Genomic DNA, 20,957 nt, shown 5'->3' with positions numbered 1-20,957 from the left:
ATATATATATATATATATATATATATATGTGTGCGTGTGTGTGTGTGTGTGTGTGTGTGTGTGTGTGTGTGAGTACAGTTCAAACAATACGAAATACATAAACAAATGAGTTAAATACGTAAACAACGAGAAAAAAATGGAGATCAGGACAAGTAAACACAGAGAAAGGACCCTTCATCAGTTGTCAGCTGTTTGTCTACTCCTCATTTTGAGCATTCAATGACAATATGAGTCTTCAAAGACAGTTGCTCCCATAAATTCTAAAATAATATTTCATGTTGTTTGAACCGTTGGTGACATCCTGTACCCATATATGCATGCATGTATGTATGCATATATACATTATATATATATATAATTTGATATTTATTATATATATATATACACACGATGAGTATATATAGGGATAAATTATTCAGGTGGGTACTGTAGGGGCTCTCAGGTATATTCCAGGTTCCGGCTAACTACATCAAGCAGTAAGAAACACCAAGGATCACTTAGGGTGAGCAATCCCATGGAATTCTTCTGATGAGTAAATCTGGATTTGCTCTTTGTAGGATTATGAATATTTTAAGGAATGTAAATCCAAAACTATTACAAAGAATATGGAAACTGGTACATCTTTGAATTTTTCTTTTAATTCTAAGTTAATTTAGAGTAATTTGCATATGCCACCCACTTTGGATCATGCTAGTGGAAAGGCCTTGAATGAAGGTGAATAGCAGAATACTGTGGGTTGCATACACAACTGCACATACTCGAAGCAACAGAAACATGTATTGGTCAGTTTAACTAACTAATTATACTGTATAATTAACTGTTAAATTAATATTCTTTGCAATAGTTTTGTCATCATCAACATCGTTTAACGTCCGCTTTCTATGCTGGCGTGGGTTGGACGGTCTGACTGAGCTCTGGTGAGCCAGAAGGCTGCACCAAGATGCAGTCTGATCTGGCAAAAGTTTCTACAGCTGGATGCCCTTCCTAACGCCAACCACTCTGAGAGTGTAGTATGTGCTTTTACATGCTACCAGCACGAAGGCCAGTCAGGTGGTACTGGCATCGACCATGCTCAAATGGTGCCTTTTACGTACCACCTGTACAGGAGCTGGTGAGGCGGCACTGGCAACAACCACGCTCAAATGGTGCTTTTTACATGTCACCGGCATGGAAGCTGTCAGGGTGTTCTGGTAATGATCCCGCTCAAATGGTATATATGGCAAGCCAAGTGAGATCGTTGCCAGTGCCCCTGGACTGGCTCTTGTGCGGGTGGCACATAAGATGTACCATCCTGAGCGTGACCGTTGCCAGTACCGCCTGACTGGCCTTGTAGGGTTTTCGAGCGAGATCGTTGCCAGTGCCCCTGGACTGACTCTTGTGCGGGTGGCACATAAAAGACACCATTTCGAGCGTGGCCGTTTTCGTGCGGGTGACACGTAAAAGGACCCACTACACTCTCTGAGTGGTTGGCGTTAGGAAGGGCATCCAGCTGTAGAAACTCTGCCAAATTAGATTGGAGCCTGGTGTAGCCATCCGGTTGCACCAGTCCTCAGTCAAATCGTCCAACCCATGCTAGCATGGAAAGCGGACGTTAAACGATGATGATGATGATGATGATATATATCATTCGAGTGTGATCATATACGCACATACACACACACACACACATGTAAATGAATGAAGCTAAAGGCTGGAAGCTTTCATGATCACAATTAGATTAACCGTTTTGATATTAACCCAACTGAGAATGCGACAAACTTCCATCAAAATTTCATGTTAATGTATGTTTGAAACGCCAGCTTAATTAATCACCGAGGTTATTTCACTAAATTCCTTCATTATTTCTAAACTTGAATGAAACAAAGGCTGTGTGTTTCAACAAAAACATAATGACAAAAGGGGTGAAAGAGTGCTCCTTCTCAGAATCACTCAGTACCTACTTCTCACTGGGTGACATAGAACAACATAGATCTGTATTACAAACACAACATAATCCTAATTTCTATTCTTGAACAGCATTTTCCATGGACAGGTGCAGCTTTTAAATTTTTGCTCACATTTAACACAGACAACAAGCTATCTCATCAAATATTGTATTACTATACAGTAGTAAAGTAAATCTATCATAAAAATGTGGAATGGTTTTTTTTATACGGTGCCGTTTTTACAATCCTGTAAATAATGGTATTTTTTTTGTATAAGCTTAAAGCTTATGGCAATCACGGTGCAATGACTAAGGAAAAATAGTCCAATAAAGGGGCATATAAGCCTTCTTTTTTCTGTCGATGGCTTATATGCCCCTTTATTAGACTATTTCCTTTAGTCATTGCACCGTGATCGCTTTAAGTTTATATTAAAAAAATACCATTATTATCATAAAAATATAAAGAAAAGGGCAGGTGCAGCATTCAATATAACCAGATTTATAAATGCTGCCCAAGTTTGTTAATAAAATTAATAAATTCATATAAGTTTTAATTATTTTTATCTTTATCCATAAAAAGACATTTTGTCAAGCAAACTCCAGTCATTATCATATTAAAGAAACTCCCTTATCTTACTTTAAACCAGTGGTTCTCAACTGGGGTCTCTATTGCCTGAGGGTCCATATAGGATTTTGGGGGATCCACGCAACAAAATAGTAAATCAGAGATCCACAATAGTATTTGAAGGGCCCCTAAAAAATTTTGCCTCAAATATATGTATCAGTATGAATTGCAAGAAACAGCGTTCCTTCTCTAATATTTTACATGCCTCAAGCTTCACAAGTTAATGTCTGGAAAACAAAATAGGGATTTCAAAAGAAATTTCTATAAAACTAGATTTTAAACATTGAATGGCTATGGTGGGGTCCACCAGAATAAAATAGTAATCAAAGGGGTCCAGAGATAAAGAAAAATGGTTGAGAACCTCTGCTTTAAACCATGAAATACTTGTTTCTTTTGTTTGGCTGTGTGCATGTTTTAAATGGGAAGTGATTCCCTTCCTTGTGCAATGTCAGCTATATAATCTACCTTTTATCTTTTACTTGTTTCAGTCATTAGACTACGACCATGCTGGGGCACTGCTTTGAAGACTCTTTAGTTAAACGAATTAAACCCAGTACTTATTTTTTAAAAGCTTGGTACTTATTCTATCGATCACTTTTGCCAAACCACTAAGCCATGGGGATGTAAACACACCAATACCAGTTGTCAAGTGGTGATAGAGGACAGGACAAACACAGACACAAACACACACACACACACACACTCATATATATTTAAACGGCACACTGGCTGAACCCCAAGACCCACATGCTGTCCAGGCCAGCTCTTAGCTCAGAGGACATCACACCTTTGATATTCTCGTCCAGGCCATGGTGGACACCCATTACAAGTTCCATCTGCATGACAAAGTGATCAGGACCATGATGGACAACAGCAAAAAGTTTGTTAAGGCATTTATGTAGTTTGGCACAGAAGTTGAACTTTTGTCACACATTCCTGAGGCTGCTTCTGATCCAGATGTGGATGAAGTTGAGTACATTTCTGTTGATACCGTCCTTGACAAGTCCAGCAACCTGGACCTCAACCTGCCATGAAGTGCCCAGCCCATACCTTCTACTTGGTAACCAGTGTGGATGCTGACAAGGTTGTTTGGTAGTGCTTTGTTCAAGTTGGCCTAGAGGAAGGTCATGTCCAAGGCACAGAGGCTGTGGAATCTGCAGAGCCACAGCACAGTGGTGGTAGACAGCATTCTGGATGTGTTGAAGAAGAGGCTGGTGGTCCCCAACGGTACCAGTTGGAACTCTACCTAAGACTCTGCTGTTGTCCTCGACAACTTGCTGGGGAAAAATAGCGGCGCTTGCAGACCTTCACTGATTCTGATGTTGGCTGCTTGGGAGAGTATACCCAGGTGATGTCTAATGTTGCCAAGGCCTTGGATAAAATCCAGGGAGAGGACCAGGCCTATCTCGGGAGCCTTCTGCCAACTGTAGTGGCTACCGTTATAAAGTTAAACGAGGCCAAGTTCAAACATCTCCTGTACTGCAGTCCCCTGGTAGACGCAATACTGGCAGACATCACGGAAAGGTTTGGACTCCTCCTAGAAGACCTGGAATGCCAGCTGGCTGCTACCTTCCACTCCAACTTTTGCATGTTCTGGCTGGAGAACATGTTTAGGAAGGGCAACCAGAATCACATGGTGGCAATGGAGAAGGCCCAGCCAGAGTAGTACACCTTGATCATCATCTCATCTTGGCATGATACCTATGCTATTCTATACCTTTTTGATTCGTTCAGTACTTTTTGTACAGTAAATAAAGTGCATGTTGACTGAAAAGCTAATATTTAATTTCATATGCTCATTTAATTATTTGTGTACACCTTGATCATCATCTGATCTTGGCATGCTATACTTTTTTGGAAAGCTCTGTATCTAAGCCACAACATGAAAATTTCAGCTCTCTAGATCTGTTTTTGAGGAGTTTAGGGCCCCAAAACCAAACTAAAGCTAAATTCATATGATAAAAGTTAGTGGTTATCAGTTAGTGTTAGCTTGTAATAATTTTTTTTACCTGTTTAGCGTTTGTGAAGCTAACTTTTTTAGTTAGCAGATTAGAGGTTAGCGAAGCTAACTTTTTGGTTAGCTGCACTCACCATTGTATATAAATATGTATATATATATATATATATATATAAAGTGTATGTGGCATACGAGTAGGTATATATTTATAAAAAAAGAAATTTGAAAACGCCACTATATAAGATACATTTTAATTTTCTCAGAGGTATTTTACATGTTTCGGTTCTTCTTGGAAAAATGAACCTTATCAAAAATACATATTTTTAAAAGTGTAATAAAAGAAAAGTTCATAATTATTTCTTACTAGTTTCAGCAGAGTCCACGTGGAAGCGTTTTATGTGTGGGAACATAATAGCTGTCAACACACAAAACTGCCATTATGTTCTCATACATAAAACGCTTCCACGTGGACTCTGTTGAAACTAGTAAGAAATAATTATGAACTTTTCTTGGATCTATTTTAAAACGGGGGCCACATTTTTCATTAATGTTTTACGTAGTGTCTTTGGTACCGAAAGACTTTCAAACTTCGTATACTTATCTATTTTGTGTTATAGAACAGAAAAATATTTTTGTATTCGAATTTATTTCATGTAAAAAAATGGTCTTATTTCGATAATTTCAACCAATCACTGACAAGTATTCAGTTGTTTATATTTACTCCTTTGGCTGATTAAGCGATGTAAAGCGTATTTAATCTCCATACCTTCGTTTTATTTGCTTTTTTCATTTTAAATTTGCTTTAACCCTAACCCTAACTCTAACCCTAGGGTTAGGGTTAGGGTTAATTGTTTCAGAATCGTTTGTTTATGTAGTCGGCACTTAATGTATATCGGCTGAATGGACGTCAGTGATTGGTTGAAATTACAGAAATACGACAACTTTAACATGGAATAACTTATGGATTTCTTTTTTTTTTAAGAAGACTAAAAGAAAAAGATGTTTTATATGACACATTCTACCAGTGTTCCAAGTTTCAAAGTGTTTCGTTAATGAAAAATGTGGCCCCCGTTTTAAAAAAGATCCCTTTTCTTTTATTACACTTTTAAAAATATGTATTTTTGATAAGGTTTGTTTTTCCAAGAAAAACCGAAACATGTAAAATATCCCTAAGAAAATTAAAATTTATCTTATATAGTGGCGTTTTCAAACTTCATTTTATAAATATATATATATATATATATATATATATATATATATATATATATATATATATATATATATATATATATATATCAAAATATGTGTCATAATACTACTCCACAGCCATACCAACAAACCAACATGTCTCCCTCATCAGCTGCCCCATGGATATCATTATGGTTTCAACACATTCTTTCATGCCAGTGGAACGTTGAAAACACCATTCCAGCGTGATCGTTGCCAGGGTCGCTCACTGGCTCCCGTGCTGGTGACATGTAAAAAGCACCATTCGAGCGTGGCCGTTGCCAGTGCTGCCAGACTGGCTCCTGTGCAGGTGGCACGTAAAAAGTATCATTTGAGCGTGGCCAATGCCAGTACCTCCTGACTGGCCCTCGTGCCAGTGGCACGTGGAAGGACATCCAGCAGTAGAAACATTACCAGATCAGATTGGAGACTGGTGCAGCCTTCTGGCTCGCCTGTCCTCAGTCAAACCCTCCAACCCATACTAGTATGGAAAGCAAACGTTAAACGACGACGCTGATAGTATTAATAAGATAGGAATGGAATGTGTAATAGACTCAATTGGGTACAACATGTTTCGACCCGTTCTGTGTCTCTTCAGGTACATCAATAAAAAGTCTCACTAGAGATTTCTTGAGTTGGTTTACGTACCGCTATATGTCCATCAAATTCTTACCACACAACCCCTCCTTAATTACTTTAAAAAGACGCTTTTCACTTTTCCAGTTATACATTTTGTACAATTTCTCCATTATATATATACAAATACACGCACACACACAACTAGTTTCTTTCAGTTTCTGTCTCCCAAATTTATTCTCAAGGTTTTGGTTGTCTTGAGGCTATAGTAGAAGACACTTAGCCAAGGTGCTGCACAGTGGGATTGAACCCAGAACAATGTGGTTGGGAAGCAAACTTCTTACCACACAACCCCACCTTAATTACTTTAAAAAGATGCTTTTCACTTTTTCAGTTAAACGTTTCGTATGCTTTGCTTTATCTGAAAAGCTACCATTCAATAATAAAGCCACCATAACAAAAATTAACTGACAGTTTTCAACACCTTTCATCATCATAAATGCTTAACATCCGCTTTCCATGCTGGCATGGGTTGGACGGTTTGAATGAGGACTGGCAAACCGGGAGGCTGCAACAGGCTCCAGTCTAGCCAGGTTTCTACAGTTGGATGCCCTTCCTAATACCAACCACTCCATGAGTGTAGTGGGTGCTTTTTACGTGCCACCAGTATGGGAGTCGGTCAAGTGGCACTGGCATCGGCCATGAGTACGATTTTACTTGGCTCAGCAGGTCTTCTCAAGCACAGCATATTCTTTTCTACTCTCGGCACAAATTTTGGGGGGAGAGGGGCCAGTCGATTAAATCAACCCCGGTACTTAATTTATCAGCCCCAATGATGATTAATGTACCGATATGGAAACACGTGACCGTAATCTCTTTTATCACTTCTCCTAACTCAGTGAAACAACAGTTTCGATATGATTTCAATTGATGAAAGGACTAAAACCCACTTAACTCAAGGACCGAACCACAGAGCTTTATATTGAGTCGGTGCATAATTATTGCGGCTTTTTTTCAACAAATTTTAGTCAACAAAAACAATAACATGTAACAAAAACATCTTTAAATTATTATTCCGGAGCATATTCACCATCTACTTCAATTACTGCTTCCCATCTGAGGACACATCGTAAAGAAACGAACAAGAGACAACAATCAATGCACAGATTTAGGCCAACGGGTATAGAATACAATGTAACAAATACAACAAGTTCTATATGGGTAGCACAAGACCGTTACACGTCCGCATCAAAGAACATCTGAACACGAGAGCCTCCTCGTTCAGAAAACATCTAGCCAGAACACCGACAAAAGCGTAACAGTTACATATGAGGCCAATGAAAGAAATTTGGGTGATTTAAGAATTAAGGAAGCTATACTCATACACAGACTAGGACCCCAAATTAACAACAGGCTGGAGGTTGGTAATCAATATATTATGTAGATACATCTGGATGCATGTAGGTTCATTTTTGATTATATGCTCATCTATTGTTTATAATATCTGAAGAAGGAATTTTATTCCGAAATATTATCAGACTATGGATGACTAAATTACAACAGGTACATAGCCTATTGCTTGTATTATAGTGCATTGTTGTACCATTCAAAGCTTTTTATTCTTTACAAACAATAAACAATGCTTCAAGCGAACTACAATACTCTCCAATATTGTTCTTGTTTTTGTTGAAAAAAAGCTGCAATAATTATGCACCAACCCAATACATTAAATATATTAATCCACACTCTCCCTGAGATATTCTTTGTTAAAATGGATACTAGAATTAGGAGAGCATAAAACATAAATGCTTTTGCATATAAAATATTAATATAATTCATATGTAGCTTGCATGATTTCTACAACTTCCATTTCAATAAAGACTATCACTCATTGATGAAATATTCGGATTATGAGCATTTGGGAGATTAACTCTGTTCCGTTATATCCGAATAATATATTTATTAATCGAAATAGGAGCGGCTGTGTGGTAAGAAGCTTACTTCCCAACCACGTGGTTCCGGGTTCAGTCCCACTGCATGGCACCTTGGGCAAGTGTCTTGTGAGTGGATTTGGCAGACGGAAACTGAAAGAAGCCCGTCATATATATATATATATATATATATATATATATATATATATATATATATATATATATATATATATACATATATATATATATATAAATTTATATATACTCAAATACCCAAAATATCAGCGAGTTTCTACCTCATAAACAGGAGTTGCACCACAGTTATTTTGTGATCTTTGCTACCCTGGTATCTATTAACCAATTTATTTTATCCGAGTTATTTATTACAAGGAGAAAATAAATACATATAATATATATATATATATATATATATATATGCTTATGTGCCTGTGTTTGTCCTCCCCAACATCGCTTGGTGTGTTTACGTCCCCGTAACAAGCGCTTCGGCAAAAGTGACCGATAGAATAAGTACTAAGCTTACAAAGAATAAGTCCTGGGTTCGACTTGCTCGACTAAAGGACTAAAGGCGGTGCTCCAGCATGGCCGCAGTGAAATGACCGAAAAAAATAAAAGAATAGCAGAAAGGATTTCGAAAAGACTACAGTAGATCATTAATTCTGAATTGGATGCGACTCGTATTGTGAACGGTGTTTGTGACAAGGTCAGGGTTAACCAAAGGAAAACATCATTGTGATTAACTACATAGTAATGATGTTAAGTATCTTATAAACAAACATCATGAGCAGGAAAACATGAGTCAGGGTGATTCAGGAACTTCAGGATCTGAAGAATTATAATACTTTAAATTCTTTTGATAACCTAGTTGAAAAAATACTACATGTATTTACTAATTTATTGTAGTCTTGTGTATGGAAAACCACAGAGAAATTGTAAAGCCTATCCTGACCATACAGTTTCGGTACAAATATTTGTACTTATTGGTGTATTGACGTCATTCCATGACATGGAATTAAACAACAGTATTGTTCAAGTTATTCTAAGAATAACCACTTTTAATTATCAGAGGAATTATTTGACTTTAAAACCACCGTTCCTGGAGAAAATTTGTCGAGTTACGTATTTCCATACAAAACAGTAATTATTATTGCGTTACCGATACAAATCTATTTATGTATCAATCGATGCAGTGAAAGTACAACAATAACTCTGGTGACATGAAAACAAGCTAGAACGCGAACACACACACACACACATCTGAATTTTAGAGATAAATTATGGAAACGCCGGATATATAAGTATTGCTCTTCAACTCGAGGGAAGTAGATTCCTTGGCAAACAAACTAACAAGAAAACATAATGAAAGAGGATCTTATCATAAATTTTCACAGTAGTTTACCGATAATTTAATAGAAACGTCTTGTTCTTGTAGTATTTACTTCGATTAGTAATGCAAACATTCTATTATGACGTCAGTACGGAATTTCACGTCAAGCAGGACAATTCCGTACAAGGACGGACGACAGTGAATGGGAATTAGAAATTGAAAGTCAATGGTGATAGTAAGAACGCACCTCCGCCATTTATCTCATATCTTTCATCTTGAGTATTGTCAAAACTCTTAACCCATACCGTTTCAGTCTGTCTGTAAACAGGAGTAAAAGCTAGCTGTTATTATCAGCGGAAACTGTATAAATACTTCTCGTTTGCTTTCTATTCGATTCCTTCTGTTTGTAAAGAGTGAATGCCTCAAGGCTAATTTGCCTTAAATATGTGGTATAAAAACTATTTACATAATGCTCCAGCGTGATATTCACCGTCGCTTAGTCCCTGCAACGCCTGTTGTCGAAGGGGACCTCCGCGGTTGAGGGGCTCCAAGTTCAGATCAAAGAACGTAGATGAGTCATCTATTTATTGGGTTGGTGCATAATTTTTGCAGCTTTTTTTCAACAAATTTTATTCAACAAAAACAATGACAATATTTAACAAAAATATCTTTAAATGACGGTCTGACCGTCAGTCAGGCAAATGGGAAGCAGTAATTGAAGTAGATGGTGACTATGCTCCGGAAAAATCATTTAAAGATGTTTATATGTGAAATATTGAACTTCAGAGAGAATAAAGTAAAATATAGCTATGAATAAAAGGTGTGTAGATAATGAATTTTGAAAGGGGCCTCGAAACAAAAAGTTGCAGGGGGCCTCTAAATGGCACGCAATGTATTAAAATGTTCAAAACATTGTAGAATACCCGTAATATTCTTTTCTACTCTAGGCACAAGGCCCGAAATTTTGAGGGAGGGGGCCAGTCGATTAGATCGACCCCAGTGCTGAACTGGTACTTAATTTACCGACCGCGAAAAGATGAAAGGTAAAGTCGACCTCGGCGGAATTTGAACCCAGAACGTAAAGACAGACGAAATACTGTTAAGCATTTTGCCCGGCGTGCTAACGTTTCTGCCAGATCGCTGCCTTAGAATAACCGTAATATTGATCCTGGAATGGTAGTAACGCTGCAAGACAATAGGTAACTGATCGAAATAATAACTCACGTCATTTGTTGCGTTCCGTTTCATTGCATTATTACAGACAAGGGCCGATATTGCCTTTCTTATCTATAAAGGTTGATCAAGTAATTGTTCTTATTTTAAATCGACATTATAGACTCGATATAACAGAGATGCACAACGTGGTCCAGTTGGGTCACTAGAAGTCAATGACAGTTTTAAGATATAAACACAATTAGTTTTATGCCTTAGCGCGTTGCATAATGCAATACAAGGGCCTCGGTCGACCAGGATTGACTTATATTCGCATATGTATGAGCAGACCAAAATAAAGTGTTTTTTTTGTCTTTCTTCTCTTTTTTTAATCATTATGTAAAAGACTGATAATTGCTCTCAAAGATGCAAGTCTCCTTTCTCAATGCCACCGACGTTGTGGTAGAGCAGGGATCACCAAGTTACAGCTCGCGGGCCGGGTTTGGCCCGCGAGGTCAGTTCATCCGGCCCACCGCCGCACTGTACCGTTTGTATAAACACCTGCAATGAGAGTTCATTTGCCTCTGGCATGGCATCAGTGTTTGGAACGACTTATGTCTGTGAGCAAACATTTTCAATAATGAAGAATGTGAAGTCAGCTCATCAAACGAGGTTGACTGATGAACATTTGAAAGCAATTCTCTTGGTTGGATGCAGCAATTCCAAAGCAAATATTGATGATGTCTTTAAAAGCTAAACACCAGTTTCACAAATCTCACCAACCTTTTTTGCTGTTTAGTTTGTGAGATTCGGATATGTGCACACTGGGTCTGATATGACTATCTTATTGCTAACGTCGCCTTCTTTGATAACTTCTTTGGTAAATAAATATGTTGGTTGTCTTTATTTTCTGTGTATACACTGTATTGAATTGAAAAAAAATGGTTATGCGGCCCGCGCTCTTTATTCTCTCAGTTATTTGGTCCGCCGTGAAAAAAGTTTGGTGATCCCTGTGCTAGGGAAAGGTCAACGCTTTAGAGGTGATGCAGTTTAGTACTCGTGTCGTAGCAGGTGTGATTAGAAAGCGAAAGGCTGGAACAGATACCTCAAGATATTTCTTGAGACCGACGTTGTAATAGTTCCACAAGACTACTTCCCCTGTTTTTCCAGAGTATGAAAAATGAAGTTGACTTCGGTAGTATTTGAACTCAGAGCATAGAGAATAGGAACAAATAACAGGTGGTATTTTATCCGATGCTCTCAATTTGTCGTATTCTAGGTGACGGTCCATGAAATTTTCCCCATTTTGTTGTGTGGGCCACCTTCTAAAAATGGGTTATTACAGCTCTGCAGAATGCATAGTCTGTGTAGTCTTGCACACAACCGAGATAAATTTACGAGTTTGCCATCACAAAATGTACTGAAGAAGGGATCACTTCTCGATAAGATTAGTTTGCAAGTTGCTTTCGATTTCCGATTGAAATCAATTCGATTATTTTATGCCGCTGGTGTTTTGGGGAAAATCATGAACGCCACACCTTGTGAAATTTCTCCCTTTTCTCTCTTTCTCGCACCACGGTATCTCGATATCGACCAGACGACCGAATATTGTTACACATTGCTGGTCACAATGCGCTTTCACATCATTTTAGCTTTCGAAAGATGCTGCTGCCCTGCTGACGAGACGAGCAGACCAACGTTCCCCAAGATCGGAAAGCTAATTCGTCGTATAGTGAACCATTTACGGCTGAGTGGACTGGAGCAACGTGAAATAAAGTGTTTTGTTCAAGAACACAACACGCAGCCTGTCTGAGAATCGAAATCACAATCGTGAGATCGCGAGTACAATACTCGTAACCACTAGGACACGTTTTTTTCTTTTTTCTGTTTCCTCGGGAGAAAGTCGTATTACCCATTGTATCTTTAAAAAACAAAACAAAAGCAATTAAATATTTCTTATAATTAGGTTAAGTGATTAGTTAAATGAAACGGATCTATTTTAAAACGGGGGCCACATTTTTCATTAATGTTTTACGTAGTGTTTTTGGTACGGAAAGACTTTCAAACTTCGTATACTTATCTATTTTGTGTTATAGAACAGAAAAATATTTTTGTATTCGAATTTATTTCATGTAAAAAATTATCTTATTTCGATAATTTCAACCAATCACTGACAAGTATTCAGTTGTTTAGATTTACTCCTTTGGCTGATTAAGCGATGTAAAGCGTATTTAATCTCCATACCTTCGTTTTATTTGCTTTTTTCATTTTAAATTTGCTTTAACCCTAACCCTAACCCTAACCCTAACCCCAACCCTAACCGTAGGGTTAGGGTTAGGGTTAGGGTTAATTGTTTCAGAATCGTTTGTTTATGTAGTCGGCACTTAATGTATATCGGCTGAATGGACGTCAGTGATTGGTTGAAATTACAGAAATACGACAACTTTAACATGGAATAATTTATGGATTTCTTTTTTTTTAAAGAAGACTAAGAGAAAAAGATGTTTTATATGACACATTCTACCAGTGTTCCAAGTTTCAAAGTGTTTCGTTAATGAAAAATGTGGCCCCCGTTTTAAAAAAGATCCAATGAAACTACTTCTCAAGAATATCATCAACTTGTCGGTTAAATTGTTTAGCAGCATTTTGTCTGTCTTTACGTTCTGAGTTCAATTTCTGCCGAGGTCGACTTCGCATTTTACCCTTTCAGGGTCGAAAAAATTAGTACCAGTTGAGCTCTGATGTCGATGTAATCGATTTTATCCCTTCCCCGAACTTTCTGGCTTTTTGCCAAAATTGGAAATCATTATTACACTTTGGTAATACTTCGTCTATGTACAAATCTTGGTTAGAAAAACAAATCAGCTCTGTAGTGTGCTACTAAAACACTTATTACGACTCGACGAAACTCTTTTGAACTCAACAAAAACAAAGTCTTATCACGGTAATATTTGATATTAATTATTTAGTGGCCCTGTTTTCAAGTATTTCCTGTTGATATCGATAAAAACGTATTTACTGGTGAATACTTTCGGAAACAAGCACTTCAATGCGTCAAGGCAGCAAAAGAGGAGAATTGATCATGCTCTGCCAGATTTTCATTGGTGTAGAATTCAAATTTGTATTCTTGCACCGTAAAGTTAATAAGTTCCTGGTGTACTGGCATTGCCGGATCTAAACGTAAGCTGAACGGCTTAGGGCCTCATAATGCATAGGAGGTTCAGAATAGTTAACAGACATATATTTTCAATTTTTATGACGGTTTCTGGTCCTCGGCTAGTCTAAATCTAGCATTGTGGGATGGTTTCGTTTTCACTCAAACAAGGTCTCTTTTCTTAAGAGAAATCATGAAAATAATATCTCATTTTCATTTTCAATAAATTTATAGGAGGCCTTTGTAGCCTGTCAAAATATATATTTTTTTAATGTATCTAACGAAATTAGCGTGTACGATATTGTCCCCTATCCGCCAAGAGGCTTCTTCCGAGCGGCTATGGGGTGTAAAGTAAATAGTGAACAACGGATAACCCTCCTTAACTTATCGGTAAGATACAATTGACCAAATAGTTTGTGAATGGTGCTGAGCAGACTGAAACTGTTCCGAAGCACGTCGTAAAGATGTATGTATAAAGTTAAGACGTATGTATAAAGTTAAGTTAAAGTCTTATCTCAGTTTCTATGACATTTAAGAATCTTCCAAGTTGTTGATATATTTTAGCTTTCCAGAACTATCACGAAAACATATGTAAAAAAAAAAATATGCGATGCATGATGAATTTCCTTTTGTTCATTTATCAATTTTGGTCACCGAACTGTAGTCATGCTGTAACACCACATTCTAAGACTTTCGTCCATCATATCAACTCAAGTGCTTTGTCTGATATTTAATTTATCGATATCTATTTGTCGAACGACTAGTTGCGGAGCATAAAGCTACACGTGCTTAAGCTCAAAGAACAATGACGAAGGCAAATCAAAAATTATCCGCACTTTCGTCATAACATCTTCATTATTGTCACACTGTCTTCTGCGCATATTCGTGAGTCCAAGCGGAGATTCTGCGTGATTCCATTCCTTGCGTGTCAATACCGAAAGTTTGTTGCCTTCAGGTCATCAAGTGTTGGGTGAGCTGAATCCATCAGATCTATATTAATGCACTTTAAATTTACCATCGGGATTTGAGGCATCAGGTGGGCGCTATAGACCGAGTTTAACGCCGAGTTTAGCAGCATGATATCTTCGCAGATTGTACATCGCAACTTCTTTCTCTTCAGTCTGAACGGAACAAAGAATACATTGGTACGTTAATCTCCGCAACGTTTGTCTTTCCAGATAGGAGGGTCTCAATAAGAGTTATGCATATTGCTTGATGGCATGCAAAAAGATCCTTCAGGTGTGCAATTTATGCGTTGTAAGAGGTCTCTGATATTTGTCAGTAAAACTGCGTGATGCATGGCTTGGCAGCAATGGTAGTCAATCCGGGTCTATTATTTACGATGGTATTGTGTGCGGGCGTGCATGGCATAGTTTCAGTTATAACCACGACAGTGGTTGCACTTTCTTTCGTGCCACTCTTAAACCTCTTTGTGGTACGACCTTACCATTTTTAGTGACATTAAAAAAAGAAATTCTATATAGGCTCAGGAGTGACTGTGTGGTACGTAGCTTGCTTCCCAACCACATGGTTCCGGTTCAGACCCACTGCTGGAACCTTGGGGAAAATGTCTTCTACTATAGCCTCGGGCCGACCAAAGCCTTGTGAGTGGATTTAGTAGACGGAAACTGAAAGAAGCCCGTCGTATATGTATGTATGTATGTATATATTTGTGTGTCTGTGTTTGTCCCCCCACACTCGCTTGACAACCGATGTTGGTGTTTTTACGTCCCGTAACTTAGCGGTTCGGCAAAAGAGCACCAATAGAATAAGTATTAGGCTTACAAAGAATAAGTCCTGGGGTCGAATTGTTTGACTAAAGGCAGTGCTCCAGCATGGCCGCAGTCAAATGACTGAACAAAAAAAAGGAATAAAAGAATAACAAAATAATAACTTTGCCTGGAACACTTCTCCGTGAGTGAATAGGATGGCAATCGTTGTGACGATGATGCTTTTCGATGGCCTCACGAACCCGAATACCGCGTTCTCAATAACGAACTACTTCATTCCATTCCCATGAACATTTTATTCTCTTCTTTGTAAATAGTGTACCGTACCCTTTTCTTCAATGCAACATTCTTTTTTGTATTTAATTTTATGCACGGCTATCGAAATGAAAAGGAAATATTGTTGTTCTGCTTCTACTGCTACAGCTCGTACTGCTTTTGCATACAAGCTTTTGGGGGATTTTTATTGCAAGTGTATTGTGGGTTATGGGCTTCATCGGGTGTCCTTTTACTCTGCTTTGTCGGCTGAATAAAAAATAGTTAATGCTTTGACTTCGAAATCTGCCTAAGCATAGGATGCACAAAGCGACAGTTCGTCCCCAGACCTCTATGACAAAAGACACATTTTATGGAGAATTTGCAGATAGTTCTCGTTTCATGCACTATTTTCGAGCGCCTTTTGTTTTTCTTCATAGTATTTTGAACTTTAATTTCAGATTCATTGGTCTTTCGGTCAGTCCCTTTTTCTTCACCGCTGCTTTGCGAGGTGGTGCATAACTTCTGAGTTTTAGTTTCCTTTCCACTTGGTGTCTCAACATTGGTACTGTCCTTTGTGTCGAAGCGAACACACACACACATATACATACATGCATATATATATATATATATATATATATATATATATACCTTTATAGGTTTTTTCATACTGAACTACTTGGCAAAATTGTTAATTATTAATTCTATTATTAATTGACGATTCCCTGCCCTTATTCTTGTATATTTTATATATATATATATATATATATATATATATATATATATATATATATATATATATATATATATATATATATATATATATATATATATATATATATATATATATATATATATATATATATATATATATATATATATATATATATATATATATATATATATATATATATATATATATATATATATATATATATATATATATATATATATATATATATATATATATATATATATATATATATATATATATATATATATATATATATATATATATATATATATATATATATATATATATATATATATATATATATATATATATATATATATATATATATATATATATATATATATATATATATATATATATATATATATATATATATATATATATATATATATATATATATATATATATATATATATATATATATATATATATATATATATATATATATATATATATATATATATATATATATATATATATATATATATATATATATATATATATATATATATATATATATATATATATATATATATATATATATATATATATATATATATATATATATATATATATATATATATATATATATATATATATATATATATATATATATATATATATATATATATATATATATATATATATATATATATATATATATATATATATATATATATATATATATATATATATATATATATATATATATATATATATATATATATATATATATATATATATATATATATATATATATATATATATATATATATATATATATATATATATATATATATATATATATATATATATATATATATATATATATATATATATATATATATATATATATATATATATATATATATATATATATATATATATATATATATATATATATATATATATATATATATATATATATATATATATATATATATATATATATATATATATATATATATATATATATATATATATATATATATATATATATATATATATATATATATATATATATATGGAGGCGCAATGGCCCAATGGCCCAATGGTTAGGACAGCGAACTCGCGGTCATAGGATCGCGGTTTCGATTCCCAGACCGGGCGTTGTGAGTGTTTATTGAGCGAAAACACCTAAAGCTCCACGAGGCTCCGGCAGGGGATGGTGGCGAACCCTGCTGTACTCTTTCACCACAACTTTCTCTCACTCTTACATCCTGTTTCTGTTGAGCCTGTAATTCAAAGGGTCAGCATTGTCACACACTGTGTCACGCTGAATATCCCCGAGAACTACGTTAAGGGTACACATGTCTGTGGAGTGCTCAGCCACTTGCACGTTAATTTCACGAGCAGGCTGTTCCGTTGATCGGATCAACTGGAACCCTCGACGTCGTAAGCGACGGAGTGCCAAAAACAACAACAACAACAACAATATATATATATATATATGTATATATATATATATATATATATATATATATATATATATATATGAAAATTTATAATTAACTATTACTTATAATTGAGGGTACACGAAGTACCAGCATTGCTAGATATAAGAGATGAAAAATACTCAAACCACAATCTCACTGAAAATTCAACAGGCTGACGAAAATCGAGGAACGAGTAAAAAAGTTAACCTTACATTGCGGTTAAAAAAGTGCAAATGAAAATCACAGATATACCTATATCACGGGATTTCAAACTTTGAGATATTTCCCTTAGTTCTCATCAGTAGGTCTCGCTGCCAAGGGTTAAATTCAGCTACTTTGACTAGCATGACGAAGCGAGTGTATATATATATATATATATATATATATATATATATATATATATATATATATAATGCAGGCTGTGTGTGTACAAATATATATCATATGCACAAGAGATTGATTTTAGCGGTATGGTGAAAATGTAAAACGCTTGATTGTCTGAGTAAAGAAATTTCTGATTATGTTGCATCTTATGGCGCAGTTCAAACATAAGCATGTCATTCTTTAGGTGGTATTAACTGTACCATTGGAAAATCTTGAAATGAGCTTTAACTTAGCACTTTATGGAGAGAAACTGGAGAAAGAGGCATTATTGTTGATTGAAGAATATAGAATACTCTTTTCCAATAGCACTGTCAAAACATCTCGCTTTATATATGTTGTTTCCATCGCCTGATGTTCCATGTATAGCAAGACAGAACCAAGAACTACATCAATGGTCTTTGCCAAGCAATTATGCTAACAGAACTTGAAGAAGTTTGTATTGGGTTGTTGCATAATTATTGCAGCTTTTTTTTCCAACAAATTTTATTCAACAAAAACAATAACAACATTTTTAAACAAAAACAATTTTAAATGATTATTCCGAAGCATAGTCACCATCCACTTCAATTACTGCTTCCCATTTGCTTGGCAGACGGTCAGACCATCATTTAAAGGTGTTTTTGTTAAATATTGTTTTTGTTGAATAAAATTTGTTGAAAAACAGCTGCAATAATGATGCACCAAATCAATCTATCTATCCATCCATCTATCTATCTATCTATCTATCTATCTATCTATCTATCTATCTATCTATCTATCTATCTATCTATCTATTGGGTTGGTGTATAATTATTGCAGCTTTTTTTCAATAAATTTTATTCAACAAAAGCAATAACGTAACAGAAACATCTTTAAATGATTATTCCGGAGCATGTTCACCATCTACTTCAATTACTGCTTCCCATTTGCTTGGCAGAAGGTCAGATGGTCATTTAAAGATGTTTTTGTTAAATATTGTTATTGTCTTTGTTGAATAAAATTTGTTGAAATAAATCCGCAATAATTATGCACCAACCCAGTAGTTGTTGTATCCTCTGGACTTGTGCTTGTTGAACAGTAGTTGCTTGATTGGAGCAAACTTGTTGTTTTCCAAGTCGGCAGCATGTTGCTTGAGTATTGATGCATTTTCATGAATGAGAGAGACGAAAAACACAAAAAAGCTTCATTCGTTGACTCATTTCCTCTGCTGGAGTTGATTACGTTCATTGTGGCTGTTTTACTTCTTCAGATCAAACACATTTCATGAACTTAATTAAATTGCCGAACGCAAAACTAATGTGGGTATTAAATGATATGGTCAGGTCCGAGTAGCAGAAAAATTATGTACCTGGGGCAGTGGTTCCCAACCTGGGGTCCGCAAAGGTAGTACTGAGGGTCCGTGATCTAAATTCAAAATTTCATACATACATACATACATACATACATATATATATATATATATATGTGTGTGTGTGTGTGTGTGTGTGTGTGTGTGTGTGTGTGTGTGTGTGTGTGTATGAGTGAGTGTGTATGTGTGTGAAAGAGGACAACAAATGCCGAGGTATAACAAGCATCTCAAGTCATGTACATTATTTTATATTATTCTTAAAATATATTAGAATAAGAATAATATGAAACACTGTATATAACTTGAGATACTTGTTATGACTCGGCGTTTGTTGTCCTGTTTCACAAATATATATTTGTTGAATCAGAAACTTAAAATGGATCCATAGATCCTGTCTTAGTTAAGAGCTTGGAACCCTGGCAATCCGTTACAGCACTCACCCACCGTACCTATTCGTGTAGATCACCAAACCTACCCATTCCCCTCCAACAACAAAACAGAAAAGAAATGCAAACACACATGATGTAGATATGGTTCCCCCTCCTCCCTGCTTGTTTTGCGTGCGTTCTGTATGCGGACGCAGAGGATGACATTGTAAACCGGGTGAGCGAGTGGAAGGATGCGGCTGAAGGGGAATTCTGGGGTGAAGATGGTGTCTGCATGGAGAAGGTGTGGTGAAAAGGGAGAGGGTGGGCACTGGGTGGGTTGAGGTTCACAAGTACTTTCTTTCTTTTTCTTTTTTTCCTTTTCCCGGCTATTTCCCATTCCCTATCTTCTAACACTGGAGTTTCTTTTTCTACTTCTTGTATCCTCTCCTGTGGTGGTGGTTGTCGCTCTTCTACCATTTTGGGTGGTGGAGGGCAGTTATTTCAGGCCACATTTAAAACAGCGAGGAATCCTGCCCTCCACCCACACTTTCAGGCTCAAATCCCCAATCCACAGGTTCTCGGGTAGCACTTCGAGGACCTCCATCTCAGCTTGGACGGTAATTTTGACGATTTGTCCCTTCCATCACTTCTGCTTGAACCACCTTCACCTCTTTTTCTCTTTCAATAAAGATAGCCTCCACCACCCAAACCGCATCGATTTCAGGGGGAATCCCTTCCATTTTGATTTTGCCAATCCTCTTGCCCATGTAAGACGGCGGGAGGACTGCCTTTTCCGTTTTTAACACTTTGGTAGC

Source organism: Octopus bimaculoides, chromosome 2 (assembly GCF_046866305.1).
Source record: "Octopus bimaculoides isolate indiv1 chromosome 2, ASM4686630v1, whole genome shotgun sequence".
Taxonomy (NCBI): Eukaryota; Metazoa; Mollusca; class Cephalopoda; order Octopoda; family Octopodidae; genus Octopus; species Octopus bimaculoides.
Note: the sequence above shows the minus strand (reverse complement) of the source record.